This window comes from Mastomys coucha, unplaced genomic scaffold (genome assembly GCF_008632895.1).
Source record: "Mastomys coucha isolate ucsf_1 unplaced genomic scaffold, UCSF_Mcou_1 pScaffold17, whole genome shotgun sequence".
Lineage (NCBI taxonomy): Eukaryota > Metazoa > Chordata > Mammalia > Rodentia > Muridae > Mastomys > Mastomys coucha.
Window position 1 is genome coordinate 3,920,434 of NW_022196899.1, and position 11,422 is coordinate 3,931,855.

Here is an 11,422-nt window from a genome sequence, read left to right on the forward strand (position 1 = left end):
TAGTGATGTATTATTTTTAAGTATACAGCTAATATGTTTGGAGTTATTTAAAATTTATATTGAGAAATGTATTTTCACTATTGGTGTAGACGAGCATCTACATAAGACTGTTGAATTGATTGTTGTTTTATATCAAACAACTTTTATAATACTTATTTTTATTGTTATAATATTTTATAAATTTTAAGGAATATGACAAAAAAGATATTGTAGGTATTGAAGGGGGGTCTATGGGAGGAGCAGTGGTACAAAAGGGGAACAAGAATGTGATTCAATTCTATTTAATTAAAATATGTTTTTAAATGTTAAATTGAAATCATGTAACTTTTCTCATCATAAGGCAATAAAAACTTAAAAAGAAAAAAAATAAAGATATAAAAAGAAACATAGATAAGTGGCTGCACATGTAGGCATATGCATACAGAAATTTTTATACATTCTATAGTATGATCTCAGCTATTAAAATTTATAGTAAAAGAGAATTAGATGTATCATATATTAGTCACATTGTGTATGCTTCTTCTGGTGGAGAAAGTACTGGAGGGTTTTTTTTTTCTTATTTTACTAAGCATTCTCCAAAGAAAGTCAAGCACTGTTGATCGAAAGTCACCAGGACCATTCAGCTCCCAGACCAACTATGAAGGCACCAGGAAAATGCACTTTGGCAATTTGCTTTTCCATGATTTTTCTACAAATGTGCTCAGGCCAAGGCAACTCTTTCTCCCCCCAGGCAGGAAAAGTAGTAATAAACTATTGATGTCTAGAATCTCTGTATCAGTATGACTAAATACTGACTAGCTACTTCTTGATTAGTATCACAAAGTCCTTCCAATGTCTTCGTCAACCATTTCTTCATGGTAGAGCTAATAGATGAATGTCATCCCAAGACTGTTTACACTACATATAAACAAGTGTGGGGAGAAATAGCTTGCCATTGAAATGGGGTGTGGCCTTTCCAGTATCTGATAAAACAGAGTTTTTTATAGCTGAGTAGTACTCCATTGTGCAGATGTACCACAATTTCTGTATCCATTCTTCTGTTGAAGGACATCCGGGTTATTTCCAGTTTCTGGCTATTACTAATAAGGCTGCTATGAACATTGTGGAGCATGTGTCCTTATTATATGTTGGAGCATCTTCTGGGTATATGCCCAGGAGTGGTATAGCTGGGTCCTCCAGTAGAACTATGTCCAATTTCCAGAGGAACCGCCATACTGATTTCCAGAGTGGTTGTACCAGCTTGCAATCCCACCAGCAATGAAGTAGTGTTCCTCTATCTCCACAACCTCTCCAGCATCTGCTGTCACCTGAGTTTTTTATCCCAGCCAATCTGAATGATGTGAAGTGGAATCTCAGAGTTGTTTTGATTTGCATTTCTCTGATGACTAAGGATGTTGAACATTTCTTTAGGTGCTTCTCAGCCATTCGGTATTCATCAGTTGAAAATTCTTTGTTTAGCTCTGTACCCCATTTTTTAATAGGGTTATTTGGTTCTCTGGAGTCTAACTTCTTGGATCTGGAGAATATCATCCTGAGTGAGGTAACCTAATCACAACAGAACACACATGGTATGCACTCTCTGATAAGTGGTTATTAACCCAGAAGTTCAGAATACAGGAAGAATAATCCACAAACCACAAGAAACTCAAGAAAATGGAAGACCAAAATGTGGACATTTCATTCCTTCTTAAAAGAGGGAACAAAATACCCACGGAAGGAGTAGCAGAGATTAACTATGGAGTAGAGACTGAAGGAAGGACAAGCCAGCCTGATTTAGCTATCTCCTGAGAGGCTCTGACAGTACCTGACTAATACAGATGTAGAGGCTCACAGCCATCCTTTGAACTGAATATAGGGTCCCCAATGAAGGAGTTAGAGAAAGGACCAATGGAGCTGAAGGGTCTGCAGCCCCTTAGGACGAACAACAATATGAACTAACTAGTACCCTCAGAGCTCCTAGGGACTCAACCACCAACCAAGGAGTATACATGGTAGGACTGATTGTTCTGGCAGCATGTGTATAGTAGAGGATTGCAAAATCAATCATCAATGGGAGGAGAGGACCTCGGCCCTGTGAAGGTTCTGTGCCCCAGTGTAGGGGAATGCCAGGGCCAATAAGTGGGATAGGGTCGGTTGGCAAGCATGGGAAGGGAGGAGCCAACAGGGGTTTGTTCTTGTTGTTTTTGTTTGTTTGTTTGTTTGTTCCTGGGAGGAGAAACTGGGAAAAGAAAAATCATATGACATGTAAATAAAGAAAATATCTAATAAAAAAAACAGAGTTATTTGTAGAAAGAGCAGTCACTAAACATACCAGGCAACGTTCCTTGTTTAATATCCCCTAAAGTCTGGAAGACCCAGGGGATATTCCTGGATATTTTTTCCTAATCCTTTTTACTTCTAGTCTCTGCTTTTTATACCCTTACCATCTCCCATGATCTATTTTTAATTAAATATCTAAAGCCTTGTTCATACAGACTGAAAAGTCTTGGATACACACAGAATGGAGGAATAAAACTGAGGTTTATTTACACTGGTATGATAACAGAATAAGCAGAAACAAAAAATTGTCTTGTTTTGCTCATTTTACCTACATGTCTACTAAGTGTGTCTGGGGTAGGGGCTGTGTGTACAGTGTATCTACATGTGCATGTGTCTGCGCATGTGTATACATGTGTTCATGTATGTATGTATGTGTGTAGGTGTATACTGCACGGATGTATCTGTGATTATATGATTGCAAGTGTGTGGGTACAGCGTGTGTATTTAAACATGTATGCATATACATGTGTTTAATGCCAGAAGTTGATGCTGTTGTGTTCGAAGGCAGTTCCTATCTGGACAGATCACACCAGGCCAGTTCAGATAAGAACCAGTCTTTTGGGGGGGGGGGAAGCAAGGAAGAGGAAGAAGGAGGCAAAGAAGAAGGGGTGAATGGTTGGGGGTCTCTACCTTTTATTCAGGCTGTGATGTAATCACATGCAGCCCTGTGCATAGGTGAGTCTCACAGGTCAAGTGCATATTGGGCATGTGTGGTGATTGCCATGGCAACAGTCACAAGAGGGTTCTTGTCACCAAGGGGTGATGGCATCACTAGATTCAGAGACTGTTAACAGCTTCTGATGCCAACATGTCTCCCTTTCTATCAGAAAGCGAAGGGGGCAGGGGAGAAGAGGAAAGGGGAATAGGGGCATTGGATCTCTTAAACTGCTTCCTGCTGTCTAGGGGCATTGTCGATTTCAGGGTGTAGCTGACTTTCACCATTGGGCTTCACTTGGTAATCATTCACTTCAGGCTCCTTGTGGACAGCAGCTGGTAATCCTGTAAAAGTAACTGATTAATTGTGTGGTTAGAGGTTTTTTTTGAATTTGTCATTCAAATCTTGTGGAAACAAGATTAATGAGGCAAATAGTAATGCCAGGAAAATGAGGAGAAAAATGTCTTACAAGGGGAAATATCCACTTCCATATAGGGTTTTCAAAAATCCAGGAATTGGAGGCCTCACATCCTCTACGATTCCGGATGTCTAATTGTAGCTGTTGGATTTTACTTCTTATTTTCCCAGCTTAGTTAATGTAGAAACAACATTCTTCTTGGAAAAACAGGCAACAAAGACCACCTTCCTTAGCTGTCAGGGCATCTGGTCTCCATCGGTTCTGAAGTACCAATGTTGCCAAAGAAATTAATTTGTTTCTAGATTGTGAGCATGGTTTCAGACATTTCTTGAAAACCAGTGTTAAGCTGGGAAGAGAACTTACTGTATAGGGTTAGGGAAGTAGTAGTCATCCCTGCTGTTCCTGCGCCAGCACCTATAGCTAGCTACTCCTGCACCTATAGCTACTCCTGCACCTATAGCTACTCCTTCACCTATAGCTACTCCTGCACCTATAGCTACTCCTGCAGCAACTAGGAGTGGCACAACCTGAACTGCCCTCTTCTGTTGGGCAGGCATCATATTTACAACTGGAATTGGCAGGAGCTTGTTTCCCTGGATTAACTCCTAGTTCAGGAAAAAGGAATACCAACATGCAAACTCCTGACCAGCTGGTGGGTAGGTGATGATATGCCTGAGTGCCACAAAGAATTATTGGACTGCAGGGCATTGTGGCAGAGATGATATACCAAGGGTTGTGGTTCTATTGCAGTCTAGAGAGCTCAGCATTCCTACAGAATGTGTCAAAGAGGTCTTAAAACAATTGTCACACCAAAATTAGGGCTAGAGCAAAGGTATGGTGTCATGGCAACACCAGAGTCAGGGCAGTTGATAAAAGATGAGGTGACATCATTTGGCAGTATCACCTAAGAGGCTGCAAGTGGCAGTAATGAGGTAGTTCCAGGGGGGTATGCATAGCCAGCACTTTTTAAAGTAACCAGATCAAGTGACAATAAGGAATGGTATACTAAGTCCAGGATCTGAAACAAAGGGTGAAATGACAAGTTAGCTCCATTTGTAAGGAAGTAAGGACAAGTTAGCTCCATTTGTAAGGAAGTAAGGACCTTGGAGGAGTGTTTGACTACTTCTCGTATTTTTCTGATATCTAGAGGTTGGGCAATTGAGACTTATTTTCTCCGGATATGAATAGTGCTCACTGGGGACCCAGCTTGGTTTTTATGGTAGAACTTTCCAACAACTCCTGTCTCCCACCTGGGATTCCATGGGTCTTGTATATAGAAGAAGAGGGTCTGGCATTGTTGAGAGAAGAAGTGATTGGTTTGTGATCCTAGCATAATGTATCTGGTAAGACCAATCTGGGCAGTGCCATATTTGTCTGGCCGTTTTTTTACAATCATCTTTTGTCTGGTCAAAAAGCAAGCAAGCAAAGGTGCCCTGACCTGCAGGACTTAAACAACGGGGTTCTTGAGAAGAGGGAACTGCAAAGACAAATTTGGAATCAGGAGATGCAAAGGAATGAGACAGGACAAAAAACTCTGATCAAGTCTCAGTCTACCCTAAGGAAACAAGGGGCTTTTAAAGCTACAGGCCACAAAGGGATTTGTCCAGGTGCATGGACCAAACCGGAATTATTGCTTGGTTACACATTAGCATAAATGGAATGTCCACATAGTAAAAAGTCTGGAAAGGAGTGTCCTCATTATGAGAAGTCGGGAAAGGAATGTCCTCATTGTAAGGTGGCTGGAAAGCCCCCTATCTAAAATGTCCTGAGTCAGTTGCAGAACGGAAGCAAGATAGTGGAAGAAACAAAGGAGTGTTAGTTAAGAGATGATGGCCCAGGAACAAGATGGAGACTGAGATGCCAGGGGTTTTTCTGAGCCCCAACACAAAGGGATCATAATATTTAGATGAGATATCAGATATAGGGATGGCAGCAATTTGGCTTGGTTCCCGGCATTCAGCAATGGAGCAGTTTCCTGACTCTATTTGGAAAGACAGCTTGTTTACCAGTGGGGGTTTCTTGAACCTCAAATCCCCAGATGAAAGGGCTACCTGGATGGAAATGAACAGGGGGAGGATGAGATGCCTATGTCTAATCCAGTGGGGTCAAGTGCAGCTGCCAGAGTGGAGTCTAAGTTTCTGGGACTGGGGACAAGGTAGGTGGTCATGACGTCTTCTGGAGCTTAAGAGAGAAGGGTCCTGTTGGGGTCGATGTATAAGAAGAGTCATTTTGAGATGGAAGGGTGAAAGATTTGAGGTGAGATAGGTGAACCCAATGAGAAAGTCCTTCGAGTTTAGTAACTGTAGAAGTCATGAGAATTGCCTTGAAAGGGCCCTGCCATTTAGAAGAGAGAAGTGAGGGCTGATAGTCTGGAGGGGATAGAAGAACTTGGTCTCCAATGTTGACAGGCATTGGACAGGCAACAGTGTGTAGCCTTGGTAGACAGTGGTCAGCAAAGTTCCATAGGAGAGAGTGGAGGTGGCAAAGTAATGGGTTAAGTAGGTGATCAGGGAGGGGATAGCATTTAGGTGAAAAAACAGGAGTTAGGACTGGATGTCCATACATGAATTCAAAAGTGTGAGATGAAGAGAGGTCATTTGGAGTGAGCTCATAGCCTGTAAAGAGACAGAGATAGGAGTTCTATCCAATCAAGGTGAAGTTCTTGTGACAGTTTGACAAGAGTGTTTTTTAAAGAGTCATTAGTTCTTTTTACCTCTCCTGAAGACTGGAGGTGATAGGGAATATGAAAATGCCTGGGAATGTCTAGGGTTTTAGATAGGGTTTGAGAAATTTGGGAAGTGAATCCAGGACCATTGTCTGACTGGAGGGAGGCTGGGACACCAAATCAGGGTATGATCTCTCAGAGGAGGATATCAGAAACTGTCTGAGCCTTTTTGTTAGTTGTGGGAAGTGCCTCCACCCACCCAAAGGAGGTGTCCACCAAGGCCAGGAGGTACTTGGCATGTTTGACAGGGGACATGTGGGTGAAGTCAAGTTGCCAGTCAGTTCCAGGAAGAGAACCTCTAGCCTGATGGGTAGGAAAAGGGGTACTACGATATGCGGAGTTGGAGTCTTACATCTGACAGATTTTTCCAGAGGCAGTGATAGATTTTAAGAAACTTAAGTATTCAGGAGTAGGCTGCATGTGAGTCTTAACAAAATAAGGCAATTCTTGGCTGTTAGGATGAAAGAGTTGGTGAAGACAGGACAGAGTTTGACAAGTGTCAGGGAGTGAGGCTGGGGATGTGGTTGTAGTGTAAGAGTGTCCTGGGGAAGGTGAGATGAGTCTAGGACACTAAAGGCCACAGCTCTATATGCCTTGTGAGCTTAGTTATTTCCCTTGGATACAATAGAGTCATCAGTATAGTGGGATCTGCAGTGGACAATTCCAATAGCTGTGGAGAGACAGGAGGCCTTTAGCATGGCCATAATTTGGTTTGCATTAGTTACTGATCCTCCTTTTGTCATAAGTAACCCATGCTCCTTCCAGATAGCAGCATGGGATTGGAGGATATGGAAAGTATATTTGGAATTTGTGTAGATGTTTAGGTACTGTCCCTATGCAGATTGAAATGCATGGGTAAGAGCTATTAGTTCAGCCTGTTGAGGCATGAGTAGGAAGGGCCTGTGCTTCAGTCACCTCTGTGCCTGACACTATAGCATAGCCAGTTCTTTTGGACCCTCCGTGTAGAAAGGAGCAGCCATCTATATACAGGGTATAGATGACCTAAGGCAATGTACCCTCCTGTATCTGTGAAGGATGAGGTAATAGTTCCTCTAAAGTTTCAGTGCAGGAGTGAGATAGGGAGTGGTTAGTACTTGGTCAAGGAAGAAGATTGGAAATATTAAGAGGCAGGCATGATTAGAAGTCTAGTGTGGAGTCTTCTATTAGTGCTACCTGAAGGCAAAGAACCATGGAGGAAGATAGAGTTTGTAAGCCTTTGTAAGTTAGGAGCTGGGACAGGTTTTGAGAAGAGAAGACAGTTATAGGCAACCCAAAGTTTAGTTTTTTTGACTCTTGAATAAGGAGTTCAATGGCTGCTAAGGTATGAATATGAGGTGCCATCCCTGGATGGTTAGATGTAGTTCTTTTGGCAGGTGTAAAAGAGAGTCCTAATTGGTGGCTAGGACTCCAAGGGCAAATCCTTCTTTTTCAGTTACTTAGAGGGGAAAAGGGTGAATCAGGTCAGGGAAGTGTAAGGCCAGGTCCTTGAGAAGATTATGTTGGAGCCTTTGAAAAGGCTTGGAAACAGGTTTGAGAAGAGGTTCGTGGGAGAATCTTTGCCTCAGTTCCCTGGACTGGGTGTCTAGAGGTGGTTATTCTAGTTGTCTTTCTTGGAAATTTTGAAATGGTCATAATTGGAACAGGGAGGAGATAGCTAGAATTGATTGTGCAGCCATAAACTCATTTGGTAGAAATCTTTACAAAAGTTATTAAGTTGAAGTCATAATTTCTTATTTTGGTTCAGGATTTATTTTGATACAGAATAAAAGTTTTCAATGGTATAAATTTTTTCTATTGATACAAAAAATTTAAAAGTACTAGGCTTGGACTCAGTCCTTCAATAAATGCCATTACAAACTGATCTAAGATGTTTAAGACTGTGAGTTAAGGGTCAGACAGCAAATTCATGGCTCTGAGCTTATTTTTAGGATGTTTTCAGATATTTTAATTATAAATAGCTGAGGGCAGTTAATGGACAACAGTCGAGATTACATAGATAGTTGGTTTTAAAAAACATCAGAAATCCATTAAATGTGGCATTTAATGTTATTTGTTCACTTGCTGTTGAGATAAATTTGCTCCTAACAGCTCCCCATTTGTGGATTCAAAGAATCAGCTGAGCATTTCTACCTCCAGGTGAGGTTGTACATTGTGGTTAGGTGGCCGCTGGGCAGAAATTGCCTATTTCTCCTGCAGACCTGTACTGTTCTTGAGAGGACAGAAGTTACAGGTTAAAATAGCTTAGTTCTGTGGAGACAGAATAAGGTGGTCCTTAATAATTCCTGCTTTTCAAGGACTGTCAGAATATTCTGGGCCGAAAGGCTGAAGACTGATGCTCCTACTTCTTCACTTACTGGGGCTGTATAGGTAGGCAGCTGTCTCTATAATCTGTCTCAGTTCTGGAAGCTGTCCAAGAAAGACAACTAGAATAACCACCTCTAGACCCCCAGTTCAGGGAACTGGGGCAAAGATTCTTCATAACTTCTTCAAGCTGAATATGGGTGTTGAGATATCTTTGAAGGTAGAGGTCGGGGGAGGGGTAAGGAAAATGGTGGAGTTGGTTGGCCTTAAGAAGGCCATACCAATGATTGTTTTAGTCTCTGATGTCTGTATCCTGACTAAATCTGGTTGAAAGTCCAAGAGATTAGGAGTTCAAAACAGGTCAGTTCAGCATGTCTGACGATGAGACGCACCAAGGCTGTATATTCTGTACTATACAAATCTCAAAACAAAATTTTAGTATCATCAAGATAACTTTTTTTGTTTGATTCTCTGAAATCTAGTTCTCTGGGGTCTCCCTTCGTTATATCTGATCCATATAACTCTGGAGGGTGTATAGACATTAATCACCTTTTGTAAAAACAGAAAGACAAAACCTTTCTCCCAAAATAGCATATCCAAGAGCCAGTAACCAGAAAAACCTTTATTTTGATCTCTCTCCCAGTGAAATAATATAACCACAAAATTCAGAATCACATACATTTTGAAAATTAAAATAATCCAAAACAAATGAAGTAAAGTAAAATATAATATGGGCCTATTCTTAGGCTTTTTCTATTTTGCCATGCCAGGAAATTAGCCCAAAATACCCATAGAGCTCATGAACAAAGAATGTGAGTAATTCTGCAGGACTCCAAAGCTTCTCTAAAACAATTGTTTTCATACAATCCTCCTACTATCCTAAAAACCTTTTTGCTTATTGTACAGATCTATTCTCATGGCTTTTTGCTAATCTGTCACATCAGGATAATTAACCCAAAATTCCCATGGAACCCACATTCAAAGAATGAGTTTCCCACAGACCTTAATAAGCCATCTATCTGTTTTGCTCTACATTTGGCGCCATAGACTTCTATTTACTAATACGTGTCCATAGTAGGCAATTATCACTGCTCCCTACTTAGGAGTCAGTAAATTTTCCCTATGCTAGTTCTGAACTGCAAATGAAATTCTCCATGTGATTTGGACAAAATCTGTATATAAATCTATCCTAAAAGCAAATAATCTCAATTTTTATAAATTCACAGTTCAATCAATATCTGCCCCCAAGAAGTAAGCAGCTTCCATTCTCCAGTTCTCTGACTCAGAGCAGCCATCTAGTGTCTCTTTTCACAACAGGGGACCTCAGAGCCTTCTTTCCTGCACTTGAGTCATGTGACTAGATTCCACTCTGCTCACCAAACTTCCAAATTTCTAACTAAATCTTTAACTCAGAGGCTAAGAATCTTAAATTTCTAGTGGATTCTAGCCTGCCATATTGGACATCATCTGTAGCATGAAATATTAATAAACCATCCACACTAAAGCTGGCAGGCTCTGGCGGGCATGGCTGGCCTGTTCTCATCTAGTGGAGACTGTCTGACTCAGAGCTCCAAAATATCTCCACCCAGATTGCTAAGTCCCCACTGGCTGGTTACTACTACACCAACCCCATGCTTCCAAATGCCCATGGTCTTTTGGGGTTCACTTCTTGCAAACCCACACTTTGCCATCCCTTTCTCTCTGGAACCCAGTTGAGCCACCACATGAAGGAAAACACCACAAAAACTTAGTTCAGAATCAAAGGTAACTCAATCACTGGTGCAACAACTAGAATCCTAATCTTGTAAGCCATATTAAATATAAATTCTTCAGTGGTGAATCCTGGCAGATTCACCATCTAAACCAGGGGAAACTTGTAGCTACATCTTGTCCTGCCACTGTCCCTGTTCGAAAGCCCCATCTGGTTTCTTAACTGCTAATATAGGAATGTTAAAGGGGAAAGAGGTAGGGCAAATGAGTATTTTTTTCTTTAGAAGTCAGAAATGATAGACTCTAGTCTTTCTGAAGAGAGAAAGGTTATTGAGCTGGATGACAACAGGAGAATGTTTAGCAACCAAGGGGTTCTTGTTGTCCCAGATTCAGGAGTCTACCTGAGAAGTTGGTAAAGGAAACAACATGTTAGGGTTAGTAGGTTGACTGGCTAGAAGGAGGAGCAGAAGGGCTGCTGGCAAGGTTGGGTTTAGGCAAATGGGGAGACCAAAGAAAATAGAGGCTCCCAACTTAGCTAGAAAATCTTCCCAATAAGGTGACAGGACATATTGGCACTACCAAAAAGGGATGGGTGAGAGAAAGACCCCTAAAAATGCAACTAAGTGGTGGGGTCTGTTGAGGAAGGTAAGGTTGTCCTCCTACCCTGACAATAGGGGAATGAGGGGGAGAAGTGAGTCCCCAAAACTCCATCTGGAATGTGTAAATGACCCCAGTGTCCAAGAGAAAAGAGATGGGCCACCCACATACCATGATAATACCCAGGGCTCCCTGCTAGTGATGGAAATGTTCAGGTTAAGGGAGCTTAGGTCTCTTAAGTCATCCACAATCAAACCTAAGAGGTGGGCTGGAGGGTTATCTGGGAGTGATGCCCCTCTGTCTTGTGCAGTGTGGGGTCAATTGACAGCCCAATGTCCCTCCTAGGGCATGGTCCCTTTGTCATGCAAGCATTAAGGCAAATGTGGTCACCTTGTTGACCACATTTATAGCAGGAGCCTGGTAGTCTCTGAGCCTCTGACAAGGAGTCCAGGCAGTGGCTAGGATGGGTCGTACAGCTTTTGCCAGCATATGGTATTTTTGTCTGCAGGCCTTTCCATCTCTCTAATGGTACACTTTGAAGCCAGCACCAAGACTTTTGCCTGTGGAGTTAGGGGTCCCCTCTACAAATGTTTTTAAGTTTGGCTTTTATGTTGGGGTAGCACTGAGATAAAGAGTTGCTTACCTTCTAAGCTTTCAGGGTCTAGATTATTATATTGTAATAGGCCCTTTGTAAGGT

At 41.7% G+C, this 11,422-nt stretch overlaps 1 long non-coding RNA gene across 1 annotated transcript in view; it reads right to left on the reverse strand.

Annotated features, from left to right (window-relative positions):
* LOC116094705 overlaps nt 1-3,038 on the reverse strand; it is a 25,365-nt gene extending 22,327 nt beyond the window's left edge. Inside the window, exon 1 of the long non-coding RNA XR_004120268.1 lies at nt 2,950-3,038. This is a non-coding gene — a long non-coding RNA (uncharacterized LOC116094705). The remainder of the gene's footprint in view (nt 1-2,949) is intronic.
* Nucleotides 3,039-11,422: the final 8,384 nt, after the last annotated feature.